The sequence below is a fragment of the Typopeltis vanoorti genome, chromosome 11 (assembly GCF_054136105.1).
Source record: "Typopeltis vanoorti isolate ZY-2024b chromosome 11, IOZ_Tvanoo_1.0, whole genome shotgun sequence".
Classification (NCBI taxonomy): Eukaryota; Metazoa; Arthropoda; class Arachnida; order Uropygi; family Thelyphonidae; genus Typopeltis; species Typopeltis vanoorti.
The window spans coordinates 28,956,814-28,973,736 of record NC_143559.1 but is presented as its reverse complement, the minus strand read 5'-3'; positions in this window follow the sequence as shown (position 1 = coordinate 28,973,736).

Genomic DNA, 16,923 nt, shown 5'->3' with positions numbered 1-16,923 from the left:
TTTCCTGCTGATGGAACCGATTTTGTCTTTTTTGCTGTTGAACAACTGGCTACTGTCCACTGTTCTGATTGCTGTTTGGATTCTGGTTTCTAATGGTGAACCAAGTCTCATCCATAGTAATAAATCGACGCACAAAATCAGTTTTATTCTTATTAAAACGCTCCAATCACTGTTCAGAGGCTTATGCGTTAAAGCTTTGCGAGTGCGTTTTTGATTTGCTGTGAGCAAGCGCAGCACCCATCTTGCAAAGCTTTTTCATTTGCAATTCTTCATGCAAAATATATCCTACACGTTCTTTTGAAATGCATGTAGTGTCAGCAATTTCACACACTGACTCGCTGGTCATCCAATACCATATCTGCACTTGATCAATGATTTCTGGTGTTGTTAAACTTTTTGGACGTCCTTCACGTGGATCACCTTCAAAGCTGGTACCGCCATGTTTAAACTAGGCAGCCCATTTCATAATTGTCGAAAACGAAGGAGAAGAGTGTCCATAAACTTTTATGAATTTCTTTTGGCGTTAAAACTTCTTTTACAAAGAATTTTATAACTGCACGATTCTAAATTTTATCCATTTCAAGGGATACTGACAAACACTTTTGCTCCAGACAGATGTATAAAGAAAACTACTTGATAAAATGACTTGTTATTTCACATGGATGCTTATGACAGATGTGCCAACTATAAAAAATAATCTGGCCGATAGTGTTGCCATCTATGGTCGAGCCCGAGAACTTTTCAGATTACTCTTGTACTCTGACCTCATATAGAAATGGCTGAGTTTTATTCCCAGAAACTGGAAATTTTTTTCATTCCAAACCAGGCCAGGAAAATGCATGCTTTATAGCCTTAGTTGCTTCACCCATAATGCAAACAACAACAATTACTCACTTTCTAATCGTTATAGAACAGTTGCCATTGACACTTCCAGAGGAGTCACTCACTTGGTGAGGAATATCACATTGTGAAGTCGATTCCCTTAGTAAGTAAGTAATATTCGGCTGTGATACGAAAACAAATAATAATAATAATAGCCATCTGTACTCCGTATAAATGCGAGTGCAAGTCATTGAACGTTTTTCTGTTTTTAATCATCAGAACTCCGTGGATTTAAGAGGTTTAAGAGGTTCATTGCTGTAGGTCTCACTGTTACACATAAAGCCCATCATACCCCAACACAAAAGCATTCATGATCTTTGCACTCACCACACTTTCAGGTGATGCATTTCAATCACCCACCATTACTCTCCACCCCCCCAAAAAAACTGTTACAACTTCCAGTAATGGCCTTTTGTTTTCCTCTACCTCCAATCATTCTATGAAAAAATCTCATTCACATTAACTTGATAATTACCCCTTACTAACTAATTTGCCTCCATAATGTTCCCCTCTTCCTTCTATCACTAGGTCCTGAAATTTGCGTTCTTTCAATCTATCCTTACACTCAAGATTCCAGAGACCTGAAACATTAAGTCAATTGACGCTGAACCCTCTCCAACATTTCTTAATGCTTTTGAAAATCTTGTGACCAAATCAGTGCACAGTAATCCATATGTAGTCTGATTAAAGCCTTATAAGCAGTCTGACCATATGTACACTTGAATGTGAGTATATACAGTGTAGCTCAGATATTATTTCTACCGCCGCTGGACTTGGTGACTGTAGAATGACCAAATTAGGAAAATATATAAAATCTGAAATGGAACCAATCATGGTAACAAATAATGTGCTAGAGCATCATAGTACTCCACTCAAAGTCATTCATTAACTCTAATCAGCTACCTATCGTTGGACTATAATTGGATCAATCAACATAGACTGACTTGTCAGCATCAGATCATCTATGGAGATAGTCTAGTATTAGTTCCAAGATATATGCGAAGAATTATCTACATCAAGTTATGTTACTCGAGACAAAAGGCAGAATATCAAGCCAAGTGCTCTGTCATCATTACTACACTCTCCAGCATCACTTCTTGTTTGTCTTTCATATTATGAAGTGGTTCTGCAATAAAGAGTCATGGTACTCCAGAGTACTTGCTAATTATGGCCCAGATATTTATTTTTAAATAAATAGCAAACTCGAAAGCATACCACAAATGGTATTTAGAATATCAAATGGTAGAAAAATAATAGAAATAGAGGTTGGTCGATTGGTAGATCCTCTGCTACTATTGACTCAGTTAAGTAAGTTTGAGCGGGGTTAGTAGTTGGAAGGGGTTAGTAGTAGGAAGGGGTAAAATCGTTCGATGCTGTTATCACATTCTCCCTAAGAGTCTTTGGCCTCTCTGGAGGTCTCAAATAATAATAATTCAAAACTTAATTTTTTTTGATACTCCATTAAGCCGTTAGAAAAAGAAGATTACACCGAGCCGATTCATATATTCAAATTTATTTTATAGATCTGGAATCCTATGAAGTGTTACTCTTTGTACCAGCAGTCTAATGTTTGGTTTAAAAAAAATCGAGCAGGGGACAAAAAAAGATATGAAAAAGGATGGCGACTGAATCGAGCATTATAAAATAAGCTATTACATTTGAGATACTGTCAGCTGATGCACGAAAATCAAGTGTAGAAGTGAGAAAAAGTCAGGAGAATATGAGGAAGATATAGGCGTGCAGTGAAAAATAAACGCAAGGTATGACATCGAGTGAGTAGAAAGGTACAAGGAAGAGACAAGAGAATATAAACTAAACTAGAAAAAGACAAGGAATACAGTATCGCATTATAATTTTGTGATAAGTGATATACTTTATATGATGACATGGTAAAAAAAAATACTGAATGTGAGAAGGCGAGAATACGCACGTCTGAGCCTAGTGAATGTGAAAATATGAATACTCTGGGTATGGTATACGTCACAGCTATAACCTTGAAGCTAAAGAATGGTAATGGTAATGATCAAGGAATGCTGAATGTTCTTTTTCAGAACTGAAATTGAACAGGCAGTCAGTAAATGACGGGACAGTAGTTGTGGGATCATGCGTATATTTCTGTTTACGTACAGTACGAGGGTGGTCTGAAAAGTTCTCGGCTTCGAATATAGCTGGCAACACTACCGGCAACATTCTTTTCTCTAATATGTTACATCTGTCATAATCATCCATGTGAAATTGCGAGTCATTATATCTAGTAGTTTGTTTTATACAGCTATCTGAAGCAAAAATGTTGTTTGGATCCTTTGAAATGGATAAAATTGAGTTTCGTGCGGTTATACAATTCTTTGAAAAAGAAGGTTTAACCAAAAGAAATTCAATCGAAGTTCATAAAAGTTTATGGGCACTCTTCTCATTCGTTTTTGACAATTAAGAAATGGGCTGCCGTACCAGCTTTGAAGATGATCCACGTGAAGGATGTCCAAAAAGTGTAACAACATCAGAAATCATTGATAAAGGGAACGATATGGTATTGAATGACCGGCGAGTCAAAGTATGTGAAATTGCTGAGACTAAATGCATTTCAAAAGAACGTGTAGGATATATTTTGCATGAAGAATTGCAAATGGAAAAGCTCTGCACAAGATGGGTGCCGCGCATGTTCACAGCAGATCAAAAACGCTGTTGCAAAGTTTTTACGCATAAACCTCTGAACAGTGCTTGGAGCATTTAACAAAAATAAAACTGATATTGTGCGTCGATTTATTACTATGGATGAGACTTGGATTATCATTGCACAACAGAATCAAAAACAGCAGTCAAAACAGTGAACAGAATCCGGTAGTTCAGCGCCAAAAAAGACAAAGTCGGTTCCATCAGCAGGAAATGTCATGGCATCGGTGTTTTGGGATGCTAAAGGCATTTTGTTAATTAATTATCTTGAAAAGGGTTAAACAATAATCAGGAAATATGATTCCGATCTTTTAACCAGACTAGACGAAAAAATTTGTGAGAAAAGATGCGGTTTGCAGAAGAAAAAAATGATCTCTCATCAGGGCAATGCACACCTGCCCACAAAGGTGCTTTGGCAATGGGAAAATTAAGAGATCTTCACTATGTATTGTTGGAACATCCACCCTGTTCTCTAGATTTGGCTCCTTCTGACTGCTATCTCTTCCCAAAACTAAAAATCTTCCTCGCTTATCAGCGTTTTTCTTCGAATCAAGAGGTGATTGCCGCTGTAGAGGGATATTGTGCAGATCTTTCTGAGAACCACTATATGAACGGAATAATGGCACTGGAGCATCGCTGGATGCTGCAGTCTTAAGGGTGTGATTATGTTGAAAAATAAAAATAATTTTAAAATTATAATTTCGTTTTTTCATTGTTAGGCTATGAACGTTTCAGACCACCCTCGCATATGAATACATTACTATCGGGAAGAATCAGTTATGAGGTTGATACGAAATATGAGGATTAGTTCGTTACAAATATTGGAAGCCATAATGAAAGCGTTCGCGATGGAAGATATCATTTGGGGTTATTATTATTGTTCCACGGACTTTTTGGACACCTCCAAGAAGTCCGTGAATTCATGCCGGGAGACCCATGCAATCTATCATACCTCTCCTTGAACCTATTAACAGGAAAATCACTAACAATTGTCTCTGACAATCCATTCCATTCGTTGGTTTTGGATAGCTCTTAGGATCCGATGACCAGGTCTAATACTCTTCCGTCCCAAGTTCTCTCTTTCACATGCGGCCTCGGGTAATTATCACTCAGTAGGTCTAGAAATTCCATTTCCTTCCTGCCCCGTGATTTCTCTTCCTTCCAGTCTATATCTCCATAGTTATATTTCCCCATAATAATCATTGTATTGTACTAATTTTGTGATTCATATCTTCCAGATCAAGATATCGTAACACACTGCCTCTAATGAATAACCACCCTCCCACCTATCTCCCGTCTGTGTTCGATGCGGTTCATTTTCTCTCACCAGCAGTATCCCTCCCCCATTTATCTTCTCTGAAAATATTAAACTATTCACCTTCTATTCCTGTAACTATATAATCTGTTGTCCAAGTCTCACTAATGCCTATATATTTTGGTGAGGTTGCATTGACCAATGGGAAAACTCCTCCCTCTCTCTCCTGTTCCTAATACTTCTGGCATTAGTATATTATAATTACAATACCGTCTTGGATGCAAAGAATCCTTTATAAATGCAAATCGACTTGAGGTGTTTTAGATAGTCTCAGACGGACATGGAAGGGGTTTCTATTTCCTTCTCTCATGATGAATGGTTTTGCAGGATGAATAGCCTAAAAGATGTTTAGGCTATTCATCCTGCAAAACAGGCACTCGGGCAGAAAAACATATGCAATCAAAAAAAAAAATATATATATATATATATCGCACTGGTTTTATAGGCTTCAGGGTAACTACCAATTTTTAAAAAGAAAACAGCAGGATAATGAGACAAATAGCCCTGCCTGTTCTCATTTAGAACAAATAATATAGGCTCGTTATTTTTGTTTATTAGCGTGAAAGACGGAGTTATCCGGTAAATAAATAAATAACTTAATTAACACATAAAAGTTGAAAAAAATATATTTATATGCTGCACTAATAAGATGTAAATGCTCAACATTTAAAAACTAACTGCCGATGGCTGATTTATTCATCCAAATATACTGCTGAAAATTTTAATGTATGTTAAAATTTCAATATATATTAAAATATTTTCCGCCCAAAATATGGGAAATCGAAATTAACTGGTGAAATGTTCCAAAGAGCATGTTTGCAATTAATCATTTTTCTAACTTAAAAACTTGCTTTTAAAAGGGTAATTTTTCATAATGATTTTTCACTCAATGGATTTAGTATTTCACATTTTTCAAGCACACTCTTACTCAAATTCCAATGGTAAGTTCTTGTTTTTCAATTTTGTTATTTATTAAAAATTGTGCCTTTTATCTGTATCTGTTGTAGGTGTTTCCATTTAGTCAACTGTATGATTCTGTCACATTCCATTATTTTCTTCCTAACAATTTAAATTGATAATCAATAAACCTTCGATCTATCATCATATAAAGTATTCCATAAAAATGATACCGATTCCGACCTGTCTCTCAAATAATCTACCCTACCTTAATGTTCTCGAAATATGCCAGCTTTCAAATCTAAACACACTAGACCAAATATTGATATGCCTTATTTCAGGTTAAAAATAATTAAGAATTGGAATGAAACTGTTCATTAAATGCAAACCACTCACCCCACTACTTCGAAACAATCGTGTAATCTATTTTTGAAACTTAAAAAAAATAATAAAATCAGCTAACGCCTTTTATTCCCTTATAGGGAGTAGGCGAGGCATTTATACCCTATCTAGCTTTTGAAGACTGAGTGAGAAGTTCAGTCTCCACCGGTAGCCAATCAGAGATAGCTTGCCCATGCCTTTCACTATTTATAGCAGCTACCGATGAAGAGGCCGGCAAACAAGTACTGCCATCTCTTGGTACCTAACCCTAACAAGATATGTCACTGTCTGAAATAATTTGGGTACTACAGACGATTTTTTTGAGTTTCTGGGATTCCCGACTTGTCCGTGCCAGAGATCGACTAACTCGGGAACCGGTTGAAAACAGGCTTATAAAAAGTTCCTCCAGTCGGTGACTAGAATTGAACTTAAGTTAAACTTCGAGCGACCAAGCGCAGAGGATGCAAGCGTCACTTCCACTGAGCTACATAGGCCTCATTCAATATCTAGGATTTTCTCTTGGTTGTATACTACACTGTTATTTGTTGATTATATAATGTGCTAACTGCTACTCATACTTTATTGGTACCTGATATAAACATACAATATCCACAATAAAATTAACTGAAACCACCTGGTATGTTAACAATAAATGGAAATATTTTCTGAACCAAGTTTTAATTGGTACAGTTAAAAACTAGACCTTGAGGGCATTTTTGTTTTCCTTTATGAAAACATAAAATTCTTTGAAAAAGAAGCTTTAACGCTAAAAGAAATTCATTCGAAGTTCACAAAAGTTTATGGGCACTCTTCTCACGTGAAGGACGTCCTTCACGTGGATTATCTTGTACCTGAGAAATTTGTTCAGAAAATATCTATTGTTATCATCCGAAACAAAATGCCTTAGAAACACGAGATGGCGAGACTTGACTACTGTTGCTATCGTACCAGAATCTCCAAAAAAAATCATTGGTAGCTATGAATTCAGTCACTGTCGGAAACCGTAGATGATATCGCAGTCAGAACTGAAGAAATTTTACTCTCAACCTTTGGGAAAATCAGAGACGAATTATTTATTTATTTCTATTTTACACATCTTCTACGGCCACCGTTATCATCTCCTTCAGTCCGAAACTGTCGCTCTCCAATAGATTCTTGTTTTGTCATTCCTCTGTTAAAGCTAATTATCACACACAGCAATGTTGTGATTTCACTTTGGTGGAATACAGCTCATTGTGGTTGTTGGACTAGGAAATCCATAATATGAAGTGATGGATCACGAAACACAACATACCTTCTTGAACCAAATGGTTTTGATACAGCTATCTACAAAATATACAGCTGGCTCTATAAAGAATGTTAGTTGCTACAGTATATTGTTCCACTAGATGAATTTACAGCTTTTATTTAACAAACGTTTCAAAAAATGGTACTTGAGACAGTAAAACAGTGTGAGGATTAGGGACCACAAGAATGGCGCTTCTCAGCTGTCTTTCCTCACCAGGTGCTATGTATAATTGGTTAGAATCTTGGGTAAGCTATCACTGGTTGGCTACTGGTGTTGATCGAACTTTCCCTTCAGTCTCGAAAAGTTAGATAGGGCTTAAGCAGCCTCACCTACTCACTATATGGGAATAAAAGGTCTTGGCAGATATTTTGTGAAAATCACACAGGTAAAGGAAGTTTGAACATATTTTCAATCCTAGAGATTTCGCTCAAGATAACATGAGCATCATTTATATACAGGTGGCCACACTTAAATTTTCATGTTCAGAGCCTTATGTATCTCGATCTAACAACCGGAATGTCACCAAATTTGACAGGGAGACCAATCAAGACATAGGAAGAAGGATTCTGTAAAAAGGAGTTTTGGTTCGAAAAGTCTCCAGTAGGTAATATGGCAGTATTGTGGACAAGAAAAATGAAACATTGCATAAAATGAAGTTGAACACCTATTTTCCGACATCACTAGAGCCTATAAAGTAAAGGGATATCTTCACAAACGCATTTCTATTGATTGTCGTGTTCTACTTGCTACTCATTTCCTTATCTCGCGTCACTAGTAAAGTTATTTTATCTTAAGGAGTACAATGATTCAACCGCTCTTCGTGAGTTTAGAAGTAGATAAATTAGAATTAGACTTAGGTAAAGATCCTCGGTCAGTTAACGCAATTAGATCGATATTTAGGAAGTTTGAAGGAAGAGGATCTTTGGAAGTTCGCCTGGAAGAGGAGAGAACACACTGCCACCATGGGTAATTGAAGAAGTTGCCACCGCGATGGTCGACAGATCGCGCGAAAATGTTGCCCGTGGAATAGTGCGACAATTGCATATGCCTTATTGCACGGTATAGAAAGTCTTGCGAAAAATTATTACATTTGATCGATACAAGAGAAGCCTTGTACAGGTCGTAACCGATGATTATGATAAGCGAATGGTATTTGCTCTGACGTTTCTGGTCAGATTGAAAGTCGTTGATGCTTGACCTTCGAAATTTCGGCTGGATGATCATGCACATTTTAACCTGAATGATATTGCAAACATCCAAAATGGTCGAATTTGGGCTACCGAATCACCCCCATGCGCTTCCATTCAATTCACCGAAAATTGCCTTTTGTGTTGTTTCACAGCAGATTTTACAAGAGAAGCAATGTGTGAGGACTTCACTCCCACAGAACTAGTTACTTCTTTCATTACCGCAAGGAAATATTGCGATATGCTGAACAATTTTATCATTTCACAATTTCAGCAACGATGATGGCTGGACAAGACCATTTTATACACGTCAAAGTCCCTTCCTACAGCAGTTTCTACAGCATCACTTCACAGAAGGAAGAGTATTAATCGTTTCTTTCAAGCTGCATGGTCACCTGGTTCCATGTTATTACTGAACTCGATTTTGGCTGTGGAGTTGTAAGGTGTCTCAAACTTGACAGATTTTAAATACGACGTGTCACAGACTGGGACGAACATTCCGTCAGAATGTTACATTCTGCTGTTGAGAATGCTGGATACAGGATGCCATTTCTGCTCCATGAAAACGATAGCCACATTGAACCAGCTCTTCTTCTTTTGCATAGGTGAACTCATTATACTCGAATTGTGCAATAGGTTTGTGACAACACTTATGCTTCATGAACTGTAATACCATAATTACCTTGGTAAATGAAATTGATATTAAATGTTTTGTTGCTGTTATCATAATCGCAAAATAAAAGGTAATTGTTCATTTCAGTTTAGTCTTTCTTGTTCAGTTATCTTAATTTTAAAGACTTTTTTTTTGTATTGCAGTGCCATATTCCCCCCTCTTTGTGATTTTTGAAGAAATTTTCCATACCAAATATGGTGACATTCCGGTTATCAGATTGAGGAACATAAGGATTTGAATGCAGTAATTTAATTATGGCTACCCTCTATATATGTGTGTGTATATATACAGCTCGTTCTCTATTTACACCACTTTTTTACACGGTTTCGAAATATCACTGTTAAGAAAACAAACACAATTCTATTTTACATGGAATATTTTGATTTAACACAGTTCAAATGGTGCTTATTTTTAAAATTTCTGTTTGGATTCAGTTCTGTTAAATAGAGTATTTCCATTATAATAGGACTTTAGGTATACAATATACTGTATGTATACATATATTGTACATATATTGTATACCTAAACTTGGGGAACGACCGCGATGTTTCAAAAATCAGGGATTACTCTAAGCTTCAGAATGTAGACAATTGTTGCGACAACAAAAAAATAAATTTTTGTGGTTACGATTTCCCCGATGTTAAGCCTACAGATGATCCTTTATATTTACTTGCCGTTGGTTCCTGGAAGCAGAAGGGTGCTATGCTTGTTCATAATTCGAAATGGTTACACGTCTTGTGTTTTGTTCATGAAAGGTTTGTTCGTGCAATAGAGTTCGTGTCTAAGACCACGCGCAAGGCAATGAAAGGTGGATTTTAACATGTTACCAGTGCACTGGAAGGCAAACAAAACAGGTTGGGTTACAAAAGAAATTTTTAATAAATGGTTCAATATTTTGTTCCAGACGGTAAACACTATTTGATGGGGGGGGGGGAATCTGGACTTCAAAGTTTTATTGTTTATAGACAATGCGTCTGGTCATCCTGTTTTAGAACATCCAAATGTGGAATTTTGTTTACTGCCATCTAATACAAAATCCTTAATACAACCACTAGACCAGGGTATTCATGTGTAGAGGCTTAAGTGCTGTGAGGACATCATGTCCTCACAGCAACTCATGGAGGCTTAATAGATTTTTTACAACACCCAAAAAGAATTAAAATAGAATTTAATACTTCCTATATTTCGTCCTAGTCACTAGGACATCTACGGGGATTACAAAAACAATTAATATAACATGCACACACAAATCTTACAATACTAAGCCCAACCACGTGGGTGACACTAAAGTCCTATCTAGATGGAGCGCCCTCTAAAAGCGGTAGCAGGTGGCCTGGAATGTAAGGTGGGACCTCTGGTGATGAGTGTTTCCCAAATCTTCGGAAGCTTAATGCTACCGTATTTATTAAGATTTGGTTGGTTTCTGAGAGCTGCTGCTGCTTCTAAGAAAAGTCTGTCTTTCTTGAATTTGCTGTGGTGGAGCATGGTGGTTTTCTTCCATGATACTCTGTGGGTGGTGTCCAAAACATGGTCAGCCAAGCCTGAATGGCCATAGTTGTGTTTAACGATGTACGACTTGTGTTCCTCCAGGCGGATGGATGCTGATCTGCCTGTCTGTCCAAAGTACGCAAGCTTACAGGAACAGGGTACTTTGTAAACTCCAGGCAGAGAGAGAGGGAGGGAGCTGATCTTTCGTAGAACGGATAAGGGTAGCAAGTTTGCGGTAGGGATTATATGCTGTGTGTAGGTTGTACTTTTTAGTATCCTGGCTATTTTTTCAGATGTCCCACGGATGGAGGGTATGGTGATGGCATTTTTAAAATCTTGTTGATGAGAAGGATGGGGAGTGGGGAGGAACTGATTATTTTTTGATACTGTGTTCGCTGTAGCCATTGGAGAAGAGAGTGTTGTGTATGTGGTTAAACTCAGTAGTAAGGGCGGTTCCACTGGAACAAAGATTGTGGGCTCTCTTGGTAAGAGTTTTGATGATGACATATTGTTGTGAGGGGTGGTGGTGGGAGTGTTTGTGAATGTATCTGCATGTGTGTGTGGGTTTTCTGTATACAGTGAAGGCAAGTGTATCATTAGATAGGTGCGTGACTAAGGTGTCTAGGAAGGGTAAACAATTGTTCTTTTCCTTTTCCCATAGTAAACTGGATTCTTGGATGTAGGCTATTGAGATGACTGAGAAAGGAGTCTAATGTGTCTGGTCCATGAGGCCAAATAGAGAACATCATCTACATATCTTAGCCAGATAGAAAGTATGAGTGGCGCTGAGTCTATGGCAATGGAACTATTTTCCCCTCTTTCCACTCTATTGGCACTTTACCCAAATTGAGGCTGAAATTAAACATCCTGGTTAGAGGAGTTGCTAATTCTCTTGCAGATTCTCGTAACACATGGGCCGATATGCCATCTAACCCAATGGCAGTGTTAGCATTAAGGTTCTTTAATATATGAATTACGTCAATTTCGTCTATCTCTAGACTCTCATCAGTCAATGGCACATTTGACACTGTACTATCACTACCAAGATGGTACACTTTTATAAAATGATCACTAAGCAACTCAACTACAGTATTTGGTTAGTTTCTGTAATTTCCCTATCATCAACACTTTTTAAAGTAATCTTTCCATGGATATTCTTCCTTTTACTAGCCACATAGCGAAAAAAACTCTTTAGGGTTTCTTTTGGATTCATCAGCTAGCTCCCTCTCATCTTTCTGCACCTTGTATTGTTCATTGGAACGCTCATCACCTTTTTCTTTATATATCCTCCACAACCTTTTCTTTATCTGAAATTCCTGTTTAATAGTATTATTTATCCATTTTACTCCTACTTGATTTCTCCTTCTGACTCTTGGAATACAGTTTGATAAAGCTTTCTTCAAATACTCCTTGACAATCTCCCACGCACCATCATCATCTCTCCCATTGAAATTCTCATGCCATAGTACAGCTGAAAGCTGACTTCTCAGCTTGTCATAATCACCAGCCTTGTAATTCCACATATACCCATTCTTAATAGAATATTAAGCACATCTTACAATCTCCCAGGTCAAGACCACATGATCGCTTTCCCTAAGTGGAGACATTGTAACTATATTACTTATTGATATGTTCTCTGATGTTATGATCAGATCTGACACTCTAGAATTTCTTGTCCCTTCCACCACATGTTACCTCAGTTAATTATCTCTTAATAACTGTATAAACTCCATAAAATCCCATTTCCCTGTTTTTGACCTTTTACTCTATCCTTTATCAATAAATGTTCTAAATGCCAAGCTCCTAACCCATTTAAGTGCAAACCATCTCTCTTAATATACTCCTTTCTTTTATCAAACTCATCCCAGACATTCATAAAACGAATATTCAATTTCATTTCTTTGCAAAACTTTTACACAATCTTGACACCATTCATTTATATAATTGCTCTTCTGTTCAATTCATCACTATCAAATCATGGTAGCACACACATAATCTTTCCACTCTCACTCTTTTCATTCATTGCTATCATTAAATCCTTAAAAAAACCCGTCTTACAGAAAATCGTTCGCTACCTAGATCATTCGTCCCTATAACTGCAAAAATCTCAATTGCTTTATCTTTCTGCAATTTTACAACCCCAGTTATATCCTTAATCTTTGACTGGATAACATGCTTTAATTACTCTACAATTCTTCACGCCCTTAATTATAGAATTCCCATACAGCACAACATCTTTTTTTTGCTCCTTCTTAACTTGACATTGTTTACTCCCACTGATGCTTGTTTTTGTCCCTGATCTTCTCTCGCATTCTTTAGTATATCACTCAGCAATCTCTGTGTATCTATTTCTGCATTATTTATTCCATTCACACATTCACTTCTGTCATTCTCATACTTTGTCATTCTTAATGCCCCCCCCCCATACTTTCTATTCCATAAAGAGCATTAGAAAATGTTGGAATTCTGAAAGATAGACTATACAATTTGGCCTGATCAAAATTATAAAATATATTACAGTAATTTAAAAATGTCTGTTCCTTTGTTTCAGGAGAACTTGTATAACATAAACACACTCTACTCCACATGCTTCTATCAGATACATTGGGATATGGCTGTATAAAACATGTATGTTCCCTATGACACTGATGGCACCTAACTGCGGTCTTGATGATCACTTAAACTTGGGACATTAGACAAACCAGATGTATCTTCATATATTACACTAAAACTTCGGTGATTATATGAGTCAATTAACAGAGGCAAAACATTTGATATATTAGAAGATGTGAAATGGACTGTTCGATCTGTCGTTTCTACACTGACATCAGATTCAAGAGGTGATACCATAGAAACACAAGATGATAAAGATATTAAGTAATCTAGATTGACATCCCTATACAGAAAAAATGGTTGACTCAGATGACATAACAAAACTAGAAAATAAAGGATTCATGTCATCACAACCCTAGATTTTGACTGGCAAGTAAGAATTAACTGTAGCATCAGAAACTGAATGGGACAAAAGACTGTTATGCACACATTCATCTGAAACGATGAAAGGACTATCATCACTACTCAAGATTGTGACTGGCAGGTGAGAATTAACTATAGCATCAAAAACTGATTGGGACAATACACAGATATGCACACGTTCACCTGAATTGATTTAAGTATTGTTGTCATCACTACTCAAGATTGTGACTGGCAGGTGAGAATTAACTGTAGCATCAGAAACTGAATGGGACAAAAGACTGTTATGCACACATTCATCTGAAATGATGAAAGGACTATCATCACTACTCAAGATTGTGACTGGCAGGTGAGAATTAACTGTAGCATCAGAAACTGAATGGGACAATGCACTTGTATATACACATTCACCTATCAGTTAGCCTTCAGCAACCAGGTAAACAATGATTGGTTTCCCTGCTTCCTGACGATCATTACCTAAAGCTCCCTACTGTGTGCCTTCCACGGAATCATAGTACTTATTAGCAACTTCCAAAAAAATCTTTCATTTTTAGGAACTCTGCAGATTTTAACAATGATGGGAGCATATCCCATGAAATATTAATTTCTTTCATGGTATTTAATGTTCATATCATTTAATGTCACAACAGGATGAATACTTGGGTTCTCTAAAAATAAACTGCAAGAAGAGTGCTGCTTGCAGGTAGAACTATTTTGTGAGCCTTAAGGGTCATTCCCTCACACGATAATGTTACATCCACCAAACGTTCACTAGCAAGTAATTTATTAAAAGCAGATAATATATTAGGTGCATGATTGTGCCCTTTCAAGTAAATTGTCTGTGATCTTGTTATGATATTGACTTCTGAACTAGGATTAAAATAAAATACTCATATTAGGATTCTTTAAAGTACCTTGCCTCTAACTACTTAAAAAACTGCAGGATTTGCGAAAATGCTTCAGCAAACAAATCATTACACAGACAAGATTAAACAATAAAAATACTTAACAAAATTTACATAAGTTGCTTGAAATAATTATCTCAGTAGTATATACTTATAATCAATAGTTTTTATTTAACATCCAGTACACATGCTCAGAGAATGGTAGGCTTAACAACAAGAACGTAATCACAATAGCATATTAGACTTAACAACATCACTACCACAATTGCCCATTAGGCTTAATGGCAAGATTCTATACTCATACAATCTGATATCAAATACAAACCAATTATACCCTGCACAAAAATATAAACACATACTTCAAAGAAACATTTAACAAAGAATCTGGGAATATGAGTTATCTACATGAAGAGACCAAAGTTGGTGATGGCTAAATCATTTATACAAACCAAATCGTGAACTGTGATATTTTTTTGACCTTCAAACACTGAAAATTTGAATATTACTTATCCGAGTTTGGTATTTGAACGTCCCTGTCTTCAGCGTGACTAGTAGAATTAAATAGTAGCACTTTCAAGTTAAAAACATGAGTTAAATAACACTTTAAACCAGGCATGTCAAACACGCAGCCTGAGGCCTGCCGAGGTAACATGAGGCCCCCCAAAACTTTGTAACCGATATGGTTATTTAACTTTTGACAACATCAAATTAAATAAACATATTTTAAAAAATTAACATTTCCACTTAAGATTGTTTTATATGCCAAACTACTCTGCAATTTCTAAAGGAAATAATGTTCTGTCATTTCAAAAAATCTTGTTATCTTGGTTCAAGTCATAAGAAAGTGTAGTGTTTTCTTTATAATTAATAAAGAATTTATAAAAATAATGTCGAAACCAGTATGAGTAAAAAACGATTATTTGAAGAACATTGTAGTTTTCAAGAAAAATGGGAGTTACAATATTTTGTATTCAAGGAAAAAAATAATGCTTGATATGTAGAAACTCTATTGCAGTTTGCAAGGAATATAATATTAAAAGGCATTACAATACAAATCATAAAGAAAACTATGACAAATATGTTGCGAAACTTTGGGCAGATAAATTGTCAGGATTAAAGTTGACACTTCAAAATCAACAAAGTGTATTTACCAAACCTATTGAAGATAATAAAGCTATGGTAAAAACCAGTTATTTGTTATCATATTTAATTGCAAGCAAGTCGAACTATTCACTGAACGGGAATTTATTAGCGAATGTATCATTAAAGCAGTTGAAGTGTTGTGTCCTGATCATTTAAAGAAAATTAAAAATATAAGCTTATCTCGAAATACCGTTGCTAGCAGAATTGATGATTTAGCTGAGAACTTAAGGAAATAAAATCAATAATTCCAACATTTCAGACCTATTCCCTTGCAACTGACGAAAGTACAGATGTACAGGTTATCTCTCAACTGGCTGTTTTTATTCGTGGATGTGATATGAACATAAAAGTAAGTGACGAACTTCTAGAAATTATTCCTCTGCATGATACAACCACTGGAGTTGATATTTTTGACTCCCACACGGAATTTTTGAATGAATACAATTTACTTAAAAAAGCTAGTTTGTCTTGCAGCTGACGGTGCTCCTACCATGACTGCTGTTGTTAAAGGAGTTACTACAAATTTAAAAGAAAAATGCAAAGAACAAGATAATAATAATTTTCAACATAATTTTCATAATTTTCAGAATATGCCAATCAAATTAAGTTATTAGAAAATGAATTAGAAAGAGTGATTCCATACTGAAATCAAAATATGAAATCAAAATGGATCTTAGAATTCCAAAGTTATCATTATTCGTGACATCTCCAAGGAGTCCAAAGACTCATCACGGGAGGACACCTAATGTACAGCTCTCCATCTCCACTACTACACAGAACCTCTACTACCCAATCACTTACATCAACACCATCTGTTGCCCACAACCACCACAACCACAGCTAGTATTTTTTGTCTGTAAATTGCGTGTGTTTTGAAGGGTTGATTTTTCTGTATGCAGGATGAAATACCAGAGTTTCCCAGTGAAAAACCTGCTACATCCATATGAGATCGGCTAACTCACCTTCAATTGAAAAAGTTCTATAATTATTTATAAGTCAATCGATACCCCAATGTGTTATGCAGGGCCGGCCATCTCTGGGGTGCAGTGGGTGCAATGCACCCGTGCCCCACGATCGAGTGGGCACAGTCAGTACACATTTGCGGAACCATATTATATTTG